Raw genomic sequence first — 14,583 nt, 5'->3', positions numbered from 1 at the left:
TCCTACCACAACACTCTTCCAGAGACTCTTGTTTACAGTTCAGGTGTGGTTTGATCCATTCAATGTAAGGGTGCCTTTCCACAGAGATTTATCTGACAGATTATTAAAGCCAAGAGGAACATACTATAAACAGAGAATAGGTCATAAATGAAAGACTGAGATTTCTCCTCTTTTCAAATCTATTCCTGGCTTTGCCTACATAAAATCTGTCAGATAAATCTCTCTGTGTAAAGGTACCCTGAGTTACAGAACCCCATCCAAACTGGAGACAAGAGCAGTGCTATCTCTGGAAGAAAGTGGAAATGTTTTGTAGCGCTGGATAAACCCTTTAATGCGTAGATCTGAGCAGTCCTTTTCTATGTCAATACTTGATCAGCTCATGTTCTTAGGAGGACATATGTGCACTGACTTTAAGGATTTGGAATGAGGCCAGGAGAATCCACACTGTGTTTCTGAAGAACAAGTCATCAATATAGCCCATTATTGTATTGCTTGGAACTGATGTATGAAAGCAACAATATGATTGTATGAACTTTTTTAAAATTTCTTTCCCAATTTTTCCGTTCCCAAACTGTTTGGCCCTGGTTGAAAGCATAAGCCATTGGTAATCTGTGTAGATTCTGTTCTTGCATTTTGTGTGTGAGAGCTATATGCTTATTATTTCCCTAAGACTAACCCATAAACAAGCCCCTATGCTGCCATTTCTTTTGCCATTGTACATGACTGAGCTTGTATGGGCTGATACCTTGACCTCAGTCTCTGTTGTAAATCTGAAACTGCTTATTATGTCTTAATTTTATTTTGCACATTATTTTGGCAAAAAAACCCAACAAAACATGGCTTGGAAGTATTAATGTACTGATATGCCTGTGTTCAGAATGCATACTTTTGCTTTTCCTTGCTATTCCTATTTTGTGCATTTTCAGTATTTAAAGTTTAGTTCATAAATTATCTACTACTTATGCGTTAAATTGTTGCACAGTTTTCCATTCATTGGTTTCTTTAAAGGAATACACTATTTTACCGAAATACATGTCTTATTTCTCCCAAGAAGTCGGTCAGAGCACATCCTATTAAAGTGCCATTAGTTCTTTGTGATAAGCTTTTACGATTATCTATGTATCTGACACTTAGATGTACAGTACAAATAACAAATCCATTCTAGTAATTTTTGCATTTATTTTTTGATTGTATGTATTTGATCTGCCTTCCTACACACAATAACAGAAGAATATGGATTGTTATATACATATCTCTGAATGCAACTGAGTGCAGCTGGGCAGGGATCTGGGAGCTTAAAGGGTGTTTTTGTTTTTTAATAAGAATTTTTTTTTTTACTTGATCACCTGCTCTGAAATATCCTTGCCTATGTGATCATTGGGAATCTGACATGTGGCATCCCCACTTATCTAGTGTTTGTACACGTCACCATACACCAAGAACAGACCCAGACGGCACTGTAAACTATAAAGTGGCTACGTTGGGTTACTGCAGCTTGCCTCCAAAGATTGGAAGCTGAGCTGCAGTAACACAGCTGGGTATTTTTACTCCACTGGTCAGATATTGATGGACAGATTTAATTGAAAACACTTTCAATTAAACCTGATACTACTTTCTATAGTGTTGAGTGTAGGTATTTTGCCTCCTACCACTCTGTATTTTTTTCAGTCTGACACTGTGCTCTCCACTGCCAACTTTGTTCTTAACAGGAACTGTTCAGAGCAGTAGCAAATCCCCATAGCAAACCTCTCTTGCTCTCCTGACTGAAAAAAATACACCACTTCCTGCAGGACATACAGCAGCTGGGAAGTACAGAAAGACTTGAGATTTTTTTATAGAAGTAAGTTACAAATCTCTGGCACCAGTTCATTTTAAATATAAGTAGTCCTTATTGCTTTGACCAAACACTGCAGTGTTTTTTTTTTTCTTTGTTTAAACCTCCATAAATGTCACACTAGCATAATATGGGCATATTGTTTGTTATATATTACAGCCACAAGTCCCAGTTCCATAGACTGCGGTCACACACAGAAGCAGTTTTTCGAATATGGCCATTGCAGTTTTTGAGCCAAAGCCAGAAGTGGATCCAGCAGGAAGCAGCAGTATTAGTCCTTCCTTTATATTTCCCATTCCTTTTGAATCCACTCTTAGTATTGGCTCAGAAACTGTAATGGTAGCTCTCTTAAAGGTGATTGTTGTGTCATAAAAAGACATGTTTAACATAAAAACATTTAAGAATTTTTGGTGACATTTTCCATTTTTCTATCAATATTTTAAAATCTGGAAATCTTGCAGTTCTCATTCTCATCACTTGGGCTAAAACTAAACTGAGACTTCCTGCTGTTTGTAGTGATAAGAGGAGTCTGCTCCAAAGTGATCTGTACAGCATCATTTGACACCAGTAGGTGGATGGCATCAATACAAGATGATAGCAGCTCCCTCTGGAATGGCCTTTTTAAAGGTCACAGAGCACACTCAATGATGTTTTAAATGCATTTTAAGAGGACAAAATTCATCTATGTCCATGAGTCTTGCTGTAAAGCATGTCACTAAATGCTGTAAAAACAGCCCAGGCAATATGCCAGCCCCTGTAACAATGTACAAGTAATGAAATAAATAGTCAAAGTCAGAAAATAGAAACAGATTAGAATAAAAACACATTTTTAGTATCTGATTCTAGTTAGTAAAAGAAAATTTAGGTGACATGTTCCCTTTAACATGACCAATCCCACAGACATCAGAACTATCTGTCAGCACCTTAAAGAGGATGTACCTGATGGTACATCCTTTTTAATATGACACACGGATAGAACGGTGCTGTCACGGGGAAGCCAGTGCCACAGCTTGTGTTTTTTTTTTGTTTTTTTTTTTTAACCGCGGCCCGCTTCCCGTGTACGGCGCCGTTCTATCCACTGGTACCGGGCCGCCCCCAGTGGGAGGAATCCCCTGCCCATCTGACGCGGCTCCATTGATTCTAAAGACGTTGCGTCATAGAGGGGAGGGAATTCCCTCCCACTGGGGACGGGCTGGCCTACCTCCAGTGCTTCAGAAAAAACTAACCCCGGCACCGGATTCTCTGTGACGGCCACGTTTTTTTCATGGGTCATATTAAAGAGGATGTATAGAGGAGGTACATCCTCTTTAACCACTTCTTTTCTATGGCTACATACTTGCATTACATGTAGTAATGGCAGTGCTGTGCTGGTTCTGGAGTTCATATAGTAATAAACTGGTTCTTCTGTCCATCATGAATGTTTGGTTTTTTTTTTTGGTCATGTACATTATCCAGTTGGTGTTTCCATAGGAACTCCAGAGCAAGCTGGTTAAATGCAATCTGTCACCAGCCCTATATATTACTTACCTCCTCCCATGCAACCATGAAAGCCTACATGTTTTTTTTCTCTCTTTTAACCAGGACACCAATTTCAGGCACGGGGTTCTCCTTTGTGTGTGCCGTTAGTAGTCCTGGATATTCGAGTTACTGCTCCCTGTGCTTACTGGTTGCTTACCGCTGACCGCTTCCTGCCTGTACTCTTTGTATAGAAAGCTGTCAGTCAATTACAGGTGGATTTGGGGGGGGGCTGCACTCTCCTCACAGCTTATTGAGGAAAATTAAGAGTACTCCTTAGGTTTACATCCATTATAAGGGTGCATGAAATCTATGTAAAGGCAGCCCTATGAATAAAATTGACGTATGATCCACACAAAGGGCTCAGACACATGGTGCACAGGACAACCTCTATTTTGTGTATTATGCTTGATTCACATGTAGTATTTTTAGCCAAAACAAGGTGTGAAACAATTTTGCACCTTTTTCTGTGTTTTGGTCCTTTCCTGGCCTCTGGCTAAAAATACCGATCATAATATTGGGCAAAATACTCTGTGACCCAGCTTATCGCACCAGGAGGCAGTATCATTACTTTGCACTGCATATGATATATGTGCATGGAAACAAAAAACGGAGACGTTGGTGAAGCATAGAAGAGCGTAATGTATAATTGTTGCAAAGTTGCCACTCACTGGATAACATAGAAGCGTTGTGGATGTAACAAGCATCTGGATCATCAAGAACTCATTCAGCCCTGGGGCAACCTGTCCTGCTCCATTCCTTGCAATGATTGAATGTATATTGTGTGAGGTAATGGTCTAATTTCAGCAACCTTAATAAACATTCTGGGATTTTCTTTTCCTTTTGGGGCTACGTTTCACTACTTTTCTTGTATTTTGCAATTATTCCCTGTTTGAAAAGGACAGTATATATATATGTCATAGAGGTTATATTACTACCTGGACAACCCCTTCAACCTAGTATTACAGAGACTATACTGAAATGGCAACTATAAGGGTATGTTCACACTGAGTAATATAGGTGGATTTCCGCAGTGGAATCCCGCCTGCCATCTTTGGGATGGCCTGTGCGCAGTAGCAGATTATAATAGGTCTGTTTCAGGCGGTAGCCCGGGGCCCTGAGCTCCTGGGGCGCCCATGGCCACCCAAAAAGACTTATACTTTCAGTGGTGTATTGTCTCCTGGCTACATTTCTGCCATGATTTGCAAAAAATTGCTGCTTTTTTAAAGCAATTTTTTTTTTTTTTTTTCACAACAAATCAGGTTATCATGATATTATCTATCCTGTACTATGGACACCATGCTGTGCTGCCATAGTTACAGTGGGGTGGGGGGTGGGGGGGCAGACTTGGTGAACAGCCCGGGGCCTATGGTAAAGTTAATCCGCCCCTGCTTGCGCGCCTTTGCTCCCACCACTCTGCTTCCATGGCGAGCGACGGAGGCGGAGGCATATTAGCCATCCCATAGAGACACTGAGGCAGGCAGAGGCAAAGGTTGTCTGGAAAACATGGATACAGCCAATGACTATATCCATGTTTTCCACATAGCCTTAGGGCTTTATCCAACTTCAGCAGCCACCTCTAAACAAATGCCGAACGATCGGGTTCGGATGGACTCGAGCATGCTCCAGGTTCGCTCATCTGGTGGCAACCCCAGTGGTCAGACTTCCACTGATCAGACACATGGTGTTGCACTCATTGTTCAGGCCACAACCATACATACTAAAATACCTAATAAATAATAAAACTACAACTTCTTGGTGGTGAAATAAGGCCTTGGTCCTTTTTTTATTTAGGGGTTACCCAACAAAAGATAAAACTATCTTTTAAAATTTTTAATATAACATATATAAACTTCCAGCATTTTTAAGGTCCCCCAGCCTAAGCTGGGCGACAATAAAGCACCTCTAAACTTATAGGACCGCGACAAGGAACTCAGAACAGGGCGGGCAGGGCACTCTCCTTGTTTCTGAGGTAACTGGCTGAAGACCTTTCACCAAGCTCACATAAATGCTGGTACATCAGTGCATCTCCACCAAGGAGAACACCATTACTGAGCAGAAGAATCGAGCTGACCAATCAGAAGATGTGGCAGAACATCAACGGGCCAACAACCAGACTAGCGCATGCCTTCTATTGGACACTGGTTGAACAATAGGATAAAGGTACCTGTAAAACATTTATTTAAATGCATATGGGAGGGGGGAAGAGCAGACACAGAACCATCTAGATAAAAACATACTTATACCCATATTAAATAATGGCCAGGCTAGGCAACACCATGAGGGGCATTTGCTTACATCCCCTTTGTCCCTACACAGTATCTTCTGTCCTTTGGATAGGTAAACATTTAGTATGGCCCATTATTTTGTAGTTAACCTCCTGCTGTGACCTCTACCCCAATCCTAAGGTACTATTATATCTGGAGTACAGTATTTAGAGGTATTGGGCAATTCTGTAGGTAAAGTCAGAGGGGGCACATTAGGCAGCAGCAGGATGTCAATGTGAAGAATACGAGTTGTGTAGTCAGTGGCGTAACTACCAGGGTCGCAGTGGTCGCTGCTGCGACCTGGCCCGCCACAAGGGGGGGCCAGCAGGGCCCCGAGGCCTCCCCTCATCAATCACTCTTGTGACCACAAGCATTGTTTTGCTTGCGGTCACAAGAGGCCGACTTCGGCTGCCCCCGGCTCATGCGTGGCTGCCGGGGGTGTCCCGTCCTTTCCCCAGCAGCGAGCGCATCATAGAGCTCCCTGTGCACCTGTGACTTCCGGCACAGGGAGCGCACGTTAGAGACACTCCCTGGGCTGGAAGTCCCAGCCTCTGCGCACAGAGAGCTCTATGATGCATGCGCTGCTGGGGAAAGGACCGCATCATCCGGGGGCCAGACGGACGCTGAAGAAGGAGAGAGGTTCAACGAGGGAGCGCGGAGGAAAGAGGGGGCTATCTATAGGAGGGGGGAGAGGGGGCCATCTATAAAAGGGGCAACATAGGGGGAGAGGGGGCCATCTGTAAGGGGGGATACACAGAAGGGGACCATCGATAAGGAGGCTACATATAGGGGGGCATATACTATAAGGGGGGTCACATACAGTCAGCCTACCCACTAAATGAGAGCACAAAGAGGCCAATACAGATGTGCAGTTTGTAGAGAGTTGAGGATGGTGCCAGAATGATGAGCCTAATATGTCTGGCAGATTCTGTGGATTTGTGGCTCTGAGAAGTTCTCATAATGGCCCAGGGAAGATGGAGATGAAGATGAAAAGGGAAGAACTCCGATAAGAGAAGACGTCCACTTTGAGTCACCTGATGTAACTGCACTGTGATGTATATGGTGTACAAAACCTGCATGGAGCTGCGTCCATCTCTATATGACTGTGTGATAGTGTGATAGTGTGTGATAGTGATCTTTGTACAGTTGATGTTATTCAGTAGCAGCGGTGGTGTTAGTCAGTATGTGGTGGTATTAGTTAGTAGCTGCGGCTCCACTAGGGATCCCGGCCGGAGTGTATACTATGTGTATACACTCTGGCCGGGTTTCCATAGACGGCAGCATTACGTAAGTTCCATAGTAATCACGGCCATCATTGCAAATCAACAACAATGGCCGTGATTACTACGGAACTTGTCTGTAAAACGGCTGTGTTATAGGTTTCCCCTCATTGTGATATTGGGCCTTGTTTACATGGTGTGTGATCAGTGACTGTGCTGTGTATTCTGTTTTACAAAATACCATAAGAGGAAACCATAAAAAAACATCCCCAGTGGAAAGTTTTAGGAAAGGTTTTCCTGCTTACCCCTAGTAGGTTTCCAGTCAGATTTTGGTATAAAGCATACAGCACTTAGTCTGATAACAGGCAAAAAGAGGTGTCAGAAGTTAGAGGCATGCTTATGCTGTAAGAGGCAAAAAGTAAAACATTATTACAGTGTGGGGCCTAGAAGGGGCACTTTTACTTATTGTCAGCACTAATAACATTATTGTAGTGTATGTGGGAACTTATACTGCATGAGGTGCTGAAGATGACATTACTAGGCTAGGGGAACATAAAGACTTTGGTTGCCACACAGGTCGTGTAGCCAAAGATCACTGTGGTGCACTCCCTGATTTGTGCCGTTACCAGGGCCGGACTGGGACTTCTGTCAGCTCCTGGACCCTACCTGAGGTGCTGACAGTGTGCTGTAGCTGGCAGCCCCCAGTGAGCATGGTGCCTTTTTGGTAATTTTCTGTTCAGCGGATTATGTACAATCTTATGTCTCCTACTGTACTAAAGAGTCACAGAGCAGTTGTCAGATTGCAGATCAGTCCTCTGAAAGAAACACTCAGGTATAATTGAATCTCTTATGTGTTGGCGCTGTGGTCCAGGGGTAACTCACCTGTCTAGAGACCTGCCAGCAGTTCATTCTGGTTCAAATCCCCTGATGGAAATTAAATAGATATCTTTTTTTTTCTCATTATTGTATAATTTTTAAGGCTATGTTCACACACAGTATTTTTGTTTAGTATTTTGCAACCAAAACCAGAAGTGGATTAAAAACACAGAAAGACTATATTTACACACTGTTGAGGCTGCGGGGGCTGACAGAGCATCTGGGTGAACAGCGTGGCGGCTGGCCGCGCTGTTCACAGCCGCTGCACAGGGCCGCCGGTCCAATTATGCAGCGGGACTGGAGGCCCATGGATTGGTAATCCTGGCGGCTCAGCGGGCATTTGCCCGGTCCGCAAGATTACCAATGCAGGCATGGCGGTCACATTATGACCCATAAATTGCCACAACTAGAAATCCATCCTGGATATATGGACACAACCCTTACTAGCACACATAAGCCGAGATGCAACTTCATTCGAAGGGGCGACCCATGGTGCTGTTTTCAAGGAATTAGCTGTTTTCTTTATCTTTTCCTGATTAACCCCTTTAAATTCATGCCCATCCAACTAATAACTGAATTGGTAGACAAAACATAAACTCACAAATCTAGGAAATGGGAGGACATATCAAGATAAAAAGAGGTGTAATCAGGGCCCACTAAGCTATTTTATTGAAGTAACTAGGAATAAAGCATAGAGCTTTGTTAGGATAAGCCGTCAGCTTGTCAGTTTGCTGGCTTTGAAGTCCATGCCCCTCAGCTCTGGGTGCCAGGAAAAGGTGGATCCAGTTCTGGGAAACTTCTACCAGTTTCCAAAGACTGGATCCAGCTTTTCCTGGCACCCAAAGCAGAGGGGCACGGACTTCAAAGACAGCAGCCTGACAGGCTGCCCACCAATCCTATCAAAGTGCTACACATTGTTCCGACTTGTAAATTCGCTCATTCCTATTATTAAAATCTCAATGTTGGAGGTTGGCTTCAGTTGCCCTTTAAGGGTCTGTTAACGCTGAGTAAAAGTGGCGGAAAAACCTCTGCTCTCCGCAGTTAATTCTTTGAGCGGAAAGCAGAGGCGTGCGAGGCATCTCATTGACACATTGAGGCAGGTGGGATTCCTAGCGAAGTCCGCAGCGAGGGCCCCGTGCAGAATTCTGCCACTTTTATTCAGTGTGAACGTACCCTAAGGCTGTCCATTCTTCAGCGTGGAGAGAGGAGGCGCGCAAGCCTCCCATAGTTATTACAACACAGAGGCTGGCGAGATTCTGCGGCAAAGAATTCTGCCAATTGTGCTCCGTGTGAATGGAGCCTTAGTGTACGTTCACACTGAGTAAAATCTGTGGAATTCCATGGCAGAGCTCTCTATATGGGAGGGCTCACGCTCCTCTGCTTCTGACGCTCTCCGCTTAAAGAATTAACATGAGATACTGTGGGACACTGAGGCAGGGGGATTCTGCAGCGGAGTATTGCCGATTTTACTCGTTGTGAACGCACCCTAACATTAGAAAGCCTTGCTTATATAGAGCAAATATGTAGCATCATCATTGTAAACAAACATTGAACTTTACAGCAAGTTTCTAACGCTACAAATGCATGTTGCCTAACTACATTATCACCACTAGATGGAGCTAATTGACTACAATGCTATCATATTATAGTGGATCTTTGTTTATACAGTCTGGCATGTGCTAACCTCTTTACAACTAGCCACAGTCCACAGCAACATTTAACTAAAAGAGTAGGGATTGTCAAGTAGGGATTGTCAAGTTAGCTAACATAAAATAATTTTGCAAATACATTCATTAACCCAAAAAAGGTGGTCTGGCTGGTATTTGCAAAAATATTAACTTGAAGAGCCCTACAAATGAATGTAACTATGTTAGTTTATATCAGAATATTCCTTTGGGTGCCTGACCGTAACCTATTACATTTTTGTTTAGGTTTATAAAAGAATCTATCTTTCTAGTATATATTTGTATACTATGTGTACTTGTAGAGATGAGCGAACCGGGTTCGGGTTCGAGTCGATCTGAACCCGAACGTTCGGCATTTGGTTAGAGGGAGCTGCTGAACTTGGATAAAAGCTCTAAGGTTATCTGGAAAACATGGATACAGCCAATGACTATATCCATGTTTTCCACATAGCCTTAGGGCTTTATCCAACTTCAGCAGCCACCGCTAATCAAATGGCGAAAGTTTAGGTTTGGAACGACTCGAGCATGCTCAAGGTTCGCTCATCTCTAGTAACTGGTCATCTCATTTGGAACTGGTACTGTACACAATGACCCACATTTATCATACTGTCTGAGGAACAAAAAACTGTGAATTCCCCATAGCAGCCAATCACAACTCTCATTTTAATAGAACAATTTGAAGAATATATATATTAAAAAAAAACACTGCAACTAGGTTGTTAAAATCCATAGTATACTCACCTCTCCTGGTCCAGTGCCAGTGCTTCTGCCCACTTTGGCACCTGTCATTTCTACCCTGATGCACAATGCCGGCTAATCGTGGTCTTTCAACAGGTTAAAAAATCATGATAACAATACCAATAGAAGCTGACTTTCTAACTTCAAAGGAATAACACAAAGCTACACATAGTAACTTCCCAGCACAGGAAGACACCACATGATGAAATCAGAGCACAAATACAATAGTTCTAAAAGCAACGGCGCATCATGGGGCTCCCTAATTCAGACTTCTGACTTTTCCCTTTTGTCATCCATATGCATTAAAAATGTAAAAACCACTGACCTGTGATGGACTCCTTTGATTTTAACCCCAATGCTATCCTGGAAGTTACTCCCATGGCAATATCCAATTAATATGCTCTGGAGAGGTTACCTGATATACCTGAGCCCTTGCAGTACTGCAATAGAGGTGCCATGTAATAGTGCAATACAGTTCTCAACCCAATATGTTTTTATGAAGAGGTAAGTAAAAGCCTGGACAGTGGGGTCACTGTGGAAAAGCATTTGACACAGTCCCTCATGGGTGTTTGATGGGTAAATTAAGATCTATGGGTTTAGAAAGTTTAGTTTTTAACTGAATTGAAAACTGGCTTAATAATCGTACCCAGAGAGTGGTGGTCATTGATTCCTACTCCAAGTGGTCCCCAGTAGTGTGGTGTAGCCCAAGGGTCAGTACTGGGCCCTCTTCTGTTTAACTTGTTTATTAATGACATTCAGGATGGAATTTACAGCAATGTTTCTATCTTTGTAGATGACACCAAGCTTTGTAGTACAGTACAGTCTATGGAGGATGTGCAGATCTTACAGGATGACTAATGGTGCGTTTACACGTAACGATTATTGTACGAATTTGCGCAATAACGATCGAATTCGAACAATAATCGTACGTGTAAAGGCAGCGAACGATCAAACGACGAACGATACATCGCTCATTTTGATCTTTCAACATGTTATTAAATCGTTGTTCGTCGTTCGCAAAAACTTCGCAAATCGTTCCGTGTGAACAGTCGTTCGACGATTTAATCAATGTGTGAGATAGGCTTAAGCGTTCACAAAACGATCGCAAAACTAATTTTTCGTACGATATATCGTACCATCTAAACGCTGCTCGTTATGAAAAAAAAATTGTTACTCCGACATCGTTAATCGTACGATCGGGCCAATTATCATTACGTGTAAACGCACCATTAGACACACTGAGTGTTTGGGCGTCCACTTGGCAAATGAGGTTCAATGTGGATAAATGTAAAGTTATGCACCTGGGTACTAATAACCCACATGCATCATATGTCCTGGGGGGAGTTTAGGCCCTATTCCACCGGGCGATTATCGTTTGCATAATCGTTAACGATTAACAATCTCAAACAACCGCTATTGCGAAAGACCTGAAAACGTTCACTCATTTCCATGGAACGATAATCGTTACTTATGATCGTAATTGCGTTTTTTCTTCGCTATTTCTTCGCTATTGCGGTCGTATCTATTGCAAACGACCGAACAATGTCTTATTCAATGCGAACGATTTGCACACGAGCAACGATAAAAATAGGTTCAGGTCTAATAAAGCGATCAACGATTTCTCTTTTGGTCGTTAATCGTTAACTGCATTTCAACCGAACGATTATCGTTTAGATTCGAACGATTTAACGATAATCTGAACGATAATCGTCCAGTGGAATAGGGCCCTTACTCTGGGAGAGTCGCTGATGGAGAAGGATCTGGGTGTACTTGTAGATAGTAGACTACAGAACAGCACACAATGTCAGTCAGCTGCTTCTAAGGCCAGCAGGATATTGTCATGCATTAAATATATAATATATATATATATATATATATATATATATAATATATATAATATTACTGCTTTATAAAGCTTTGGTGCGGCCTCATCTGGAGTATGCCGTCCACTGTTGGAATCCGATTCATAAAAGGGATGTTCTAGAGCTGGAGAGGGTACAAAGACGGGCAACTAAACTAATAAGGGGAATGGAGCATCTTAGTTATGAGGAGAGATTAAAAGAATTACATTTGTTTAGTCTGGAGAAGAGACGTTTGAGGGGAGATATGATTAATTTATTTAAATATATAAATGGCCCCTACAAGAAATATGGGAAAAAGATGTTCCAGGTAAAACCCCCTCAAATGACTGGAGGAAAAAAAGGTTAAAGGAGAAGTTTGGCAAAATTTTTTATTAAAGTATTGTATTGCCCTCCAAAAGTCATACAAATCACCAATATACACTTATTACAGGCAATGCTTATAAAGTGTTTTTTCCCTGCACTTACTACTGCATCAAGGCTTCACTTCCTGGATAACATGGTGATGTCACGACCCGACTCCCAGAGCTGTGTGGGCTGTGGCTGCTGGAGAGGATGATGGCAGAGGGATGCTCAGTGTCCCTCCAGTGCCCTGTGTCCCTCAGTGTCCCCCTGCCATCATCCTCTCCAGCAGCCACAGGCCGCACAGCTCTGGGAGTCGGGTCGTGACATCACCATGTTATCCAGGAAGTGAAGCCTTGATGCAGTAGTAAGTGCAGGGAAAAAAGCACTTTGGGGGAGATTTATGAAAGGGTGTAAATATACACCTGGTGTAAATTGGCCAAAGCAACCAATCAAAGCTCTTCTTTTATTCTACTGGAGCTGAAATAAGTGTATATTGGTGATTTGTATAACTTTTGGGGGGCAAGACAATACTTTAATAAAAAATGTCACCAGATTTCTCCTTTAAATCTCCGGAGGCAACAAGCCTTCTTTACCAACATTGAATCTGTGGAACAGTCTACTCCAGGATCTGGTCACAGCAAAGACAGTAGAGGACTTCAAAACCAGCTTATATAAGTTCTTAGAATAAAATGACATTAATGCATATGTATAGACTATACAATTTATCCATCCATCCCCACCTTGGTTGAACTTGATGGATATGTGTCTTTTTCAACCTTACTATGTAACTAAGTAATACCAACATACACTGTTAAATAATACTGGGTGGTTTCAAGGTTAATTTTATTTATTGTTTAGTAGAGAGCTCAGTGAAGTCCCTGCACAAGCACTGTTTAGCAAGGGTGTTGGAGCCAGGCCCCCTAGGATAGACCCTCAGAATTTAAAGGGGTTCATATCCTGAATAGATGTACATTAGAGATGAGTACAACTTGAGCATGCTCGAGTCCGATCGTTCGCCATTTGTATAACAGTGGCTAAAGAAGTTGGATGCAGCCCTAGGGAGTTCAGGAAAACATGGATACAGAATGTGGCTAATGTATGTATATATATGTCATATTGTTTTGTTTTTCAAAAATCACAGTAAAAACGCAATATGACAGTTACATCTAAAAGTCGATGAAAAAAAACGATCCAAGCAGATGCACACAAATGCATCAGTTATTTCCATTAAACAAATACAAGGCAAAAACGCAGTGTGAACCTAGCCTAAAATTATAACCAAGCCTTTTTCACAGGCTACATGATAAGTAACTGATCATTCAGGGTCCTATTTTTGGGGCCCTTACTAATTATGAGAATGTATATCCCTTGTCCCCCTATGTAAATGGACCACAGTTCAATATGTGCATTGCTGCTCCATTCATTTTCTATGTGACTGACGAAGGTAGCCAAGTACTATGATCAGCTATGTTCAATAGTTTCATATACTGAGTTAATAAAGCAGGAGCACACATGCACAACACCTGTTCCATTCACACTGAGTAACTAGGCCCTCATGTTCTTGTTGGTGGTGGGGATCCCAGTAGTCAGGAGCACACCGATTAGACGTATCACCTATCCTGTGGTTACAAACTACTAAATAACCCATTTAGGCCCTTTAAAATATGGTCCATTCATTTTATATAGGTGTAACTGCAACCCATGCAGTAGCAAATGGTAGCTGACAGGTAAGTGCTGGCCTTTTTTTTTTTTGTTTAAGCCTGGCCACTGAGTACAGGGTCACCTGTCCTGATGGCAGCTTCGCTGTTATGTATGCGGTCTCTGATTTATTTGCTTATACGTGAGCATAAAAAAAAGTATACGCATACGCCCATTTCTTTTGGATCTAATCCTAGTTCTGTCAAATAAATTATATATTTACAATATACATATAATTTAAATCCAACTGTTTCGTAAAAGAGGTAAAACCATAGACATACTATATTTAAAACTGGCTAGAAAAAAAATCTAAAAGTAGACTAAGGATTAAGTGGCTATGAGGTTGCTACATACAGTTTGGGTGGGTAAGTCACGTCTCACCTGCTGTAATAATCTGTCTGTAAATTCTAATCTAAGCAATTTTTCCAAGATGAAGTCTCAGTGGTTTCATAATTCTAGCTGTCTGTTTTCTATAATAAGCATTGGAGATTATGTCAGTAGTCTACAGGATGATGGAAAACCTCTGATCTGTAGCACCACATTGCT

The sequence above is a fragment of the Dendropsophus ebraccatus genome, chromosome 1 (assembly GCF_027789765.1).
Source record: "Dendropsophus ebraccatus isolate aDenEbr1 chromosome 1, aDenEbr1.pat, whole genome shotgun sequence".
Lineage (NCBI taxonomy): Eukaryota > Metazoa > Chordata > Amphibia > Anura > Hylidae > Dendropsophus > Dendropsophus ebraccatus.
Note: the sequence above shows the minus strand (reverse complement) of the source record.